This window comes from Cynara cardunculus, unplaced genomic scaffold (genome assembly GCF_001531365.2).
Source record: "Cynara cardunculus var. scolymus isolate 2C unplaced genomic scaffold, CcrdV1 Un_Scaffold_1696, whole genome shotgun sequence".
NCBI lineage: Eukaryota > Viridiplantae > Streptophyta > Magnoliopsida > Asterales > Asteraceae > Cynara > Cynara cardunculus.
In genome coordinates, this window is record NW_020200845.1 from 80,437 (window position 1) to 84,268 (window position 3,832).

The window sequence follows — 3,832 nt, forward strand, 5'->3', positions numbered from 1 at the left end:
ATCCTAATGATGGACCATTTCTAAGGAACAAACATGAAATAAAGTTCTCCTTAGATGAAATCCTGAAGGAACATGAGAGTATAGACATTTCTATGTTGAATCTTGACTTGCCAGGTACGGGTCCCTATACACCCAATGTTGTGCACTTCAAACCTGAGTTAGAAGTTATATTTCTTGACTATGAAGGTGAAGTAAGATTTCAGATAATGTCTGAGCTACATCTATGTCCAATGGGTGGTTTATCTAATGCTCTAGATAGAAGATAGCATGCCAGGAAAAGTCGTGGACCTGAAGATACGAAGAGAATGTCTACGTAGAAAGAACCTTGGTGAAGATGTACCTAGCTGCATAGATCTAAGTTTCCTAGATTAGTTTCTCTTTGTAATACTGTTCACAATTTTTTTTGTAAACCTATTTACTATGTCTACTTTCAATGATTAATCTTCTAGTCTGTAAGCATTAGACATGTACTGAACTACTTGTAATATTACCAATGAATATATAATATAAGTGTTTCTTGTACTTCACTGAAAAGGATCCCTGAAAAAAGTAATAGGGACACAAGTTTATGAGTTTCATTGTTACTTTTCACATTCACTGACATTCTATAAGTCAATGAATAAGCTTTCAGTTTCAGTTTCTAGCCTTGTAACTTTTCTTAAATATGACTTAAGAAAACTCTTCAAGTAAAGACTGACTCACTGAAAAAGATCTCAAAATAGTAAAAAGGGACATGTACCTTATATGTTACTTTTCCTTACTATTATTTGATAAGACAACCTTCTTTATGTTGTCTTGTTATCATCAAATAGGGGGAGATTGTTGATCCTCTCTCTCAGTGATTTGATGATAATTCTTTTTACTCTATTCAAAGTATTTTTTGTCTCTGTCTTTTCAGTTCCAGCAATCTCCACTGAGTCTGTTCAGTGATCGCTGAAGAACTTGTATTGTAAATTCAATCAGCGACAGCGATACTTCAAGAAGACAACACTCACATCAAAGAACCTTCAGCAAATGTCAAAGACTGAAACTGAAGATTAGAGACTGGCGAGTACGTGATCTGAAGCGGTATTTAGTGATTACAAGTCTGTCTACATATGTGTGAAGACTGCCCAAGCCTCAGCGAATGCTGAAGAGATTGTTAAGCACGATTGTTGTTGTCTTGTCCTTATACACACAAAGAACAAACCCATACCCTTTCTAAATATTAGTACGGTACGGAGCCGACTAGTTGACTCTATTACCCACCAACTTTGTGAAAGGATGTCTGCTCATGAATAGGCTTTTTGTACTATTCATTGTAGCAAAGGACAAACCTTCTCCTTAAGGCTTGACACGCGTTCTATCCCTACCATGTTGCATTAAATGTGCATTTAATGCAATGGGTATAAATAGATGTGTTCCATCTTCATGCAGATATACTACACTCTAAACCAAAACCTTACTCTGAGCTTTCTCGCGCTTAAGTAAAAGAACTCTTTCTTCTATTTCTTAAACATCAAATCTTTTCTTATTTGCTAAGATTTAGTGCAGGGACAGACCCATAATTTTTTTTAAACGGTGGCACCATTTGATCATAAGAAAAAAAATATAGGAAAATATTTTCAAACGATGACACCGTTTGACTATAAGAAACAAATATACAAAAAAAATCAAACGGTGGCACCGTTTGACTAAGAAAATGACACTAACATGATTCGGACTTGGGTGTGGGGTGTAATAAAAGCCTTGCAAACCAACTTTACCAAATAAAACTTGTTCTCATTGTAGTTTCAAAATACATACGGTGACATACAACAAATTAATACGGTTGCACTGTTCACGAAACCTAAATTTTTTATCCTTCGGCGGAGAAACGATACGGTGGCACGTGCCACCCATGGCACTTAACTAGGTCCGCCCATGATTTAGTGTGTAAACTTAAGATTGTTTAGATAGGTTTTCTTACCTTATTTATTCCGCAAACAGTTTTGTAAAATCTGTATTAATCTTCTCTTATCAATATATATTTTAAATTTGAAAATATTGTGTTTGTATTCATCCCCCCCCCCTCTTCTACAAATTGTTATACACATCTTGTAGACCCTAACGGGACCAACAAGGTTTTATGGCAAACAATATTTGAAATTTGCAATCCTCCTAGTGATTAAACCATTTTCACACCCATCCTATCATTATCAACGGAATTCCCAAGTTCACACACTTTTGATCCAAAATTCTCATTTCATCCAAATAAGTAGGTTTTATAGGAACTAGAGTGTATGGCAAATAAAAACACACTATCACACTTAATATAAGGTCTCACAAAAAGGTATGAAGTGAACTCACCTTGGAGGGTTTAGAGAAAACCCCAAAATCTGAAACCAAAAGGCAGTCGGAAGGAAACCCCGAAAATAGGATGGTTGCACTTCTACTCCAAGAAACAACAGTAGAAGAAAGCCGAAGGGAACCGAGAATCGGGTGCAGGCTATTGAAATGGCACAGCAGCGCTTGCTGCCCAGCATGGCACGACAGCGCCTGCTGCCTGGTGGTCCAAGTTGCGGAAGCGGTTGGAGGTGCATTCGGACGTGGGCTGGAGGCGCGGGCTAGAGGCACGGTGCAGATGGGCGCGGCTGGAGGTGAGGTGCAGACATGTGCAGCACTAAGGCGGCCAACTCCGGCAGTTGCAGTTTCTTCCAACAGGTTTAATTTTCAGATGATGAGACTACCACCCCTCCCCTTCTCTCTCAAACAGCAGCTCCCCTTGTTTCTTCAATCTATTTCTTTTCCTATTACCGAATGAAGGGGACTCCATTCCCCACGTATAGCCCCCTTCAGTCCTCCTTTACTTCCTCACACTCCCTACCATTTTAAAAAACAACAGGTAAGGACTCAAAAACAAAAGGAGGAACCCTTCCAAAGTAAAGAAAGTCTACAGGTTAGGATCAAACGCAGTAGGTAACACCCCACCCCCCCCCCCTTTTTTTTACTCCCCTTTAACCAAACTTTTCAAACCCTATATTTATATACATATACATTTTTTTAGAAAGACCTAATAAAATAAAAAGTTCTAAGCTCCTAATATATATATATATATATATATAAAGAACGTATATCTCACAAACGAGACGGAAAATCCCAACGTGTACGGAGTAGAGTATGAGGGAAAAATTTAAGGTGTTACACTATGGCAGGTCAAGCATCACAAGCAGCTGATGGAGCCGAATGGTTATCAGAATTGGATTTGCATATGAACATATGAATTGGGCTCGTAGTAATAATTAAAGAAAAAACTATCAACACAATATGAACTACAAAAAACACAAAAACGTCATAATCAACATAATTTTGATTAAAATGAGTACAATAACATATTAATCCATTACCAATACAAACGTTTTGATTATTGCCTTGACTTCCGGAACTAGAAGTCTGATTGTCATCATAAACCATTTTAACCTTCTCATTGTTGTCGAGCTGTTTTTCAATAGGTTTATCCATATTAACTTGAATGATATCGAAAACTTTACTATCGGGTCTCCTTTAACAATCACAAATTCAAGAACATTATAGATAGATAAATCAATATTATAGAAAAACAAGATCAATAGTAAATCAACAACAATTATGAGTTTTTTTTTATTTTGTAACTCTCAATTAATGATATAGGAGTTACATACAAACTAAAATTACATATTTACCCTTGTCATTAAATTATGAGATGAATATGCACCTAGATAAAAGATGGATTTTCATTGGTTGAACTTGGTTAATAAAGTTAACACAATAATCTTAGCTAACATTTAAACCAAGCGCTCTCTCTCTCTCTCTCTCTCTCTATATATATATATAT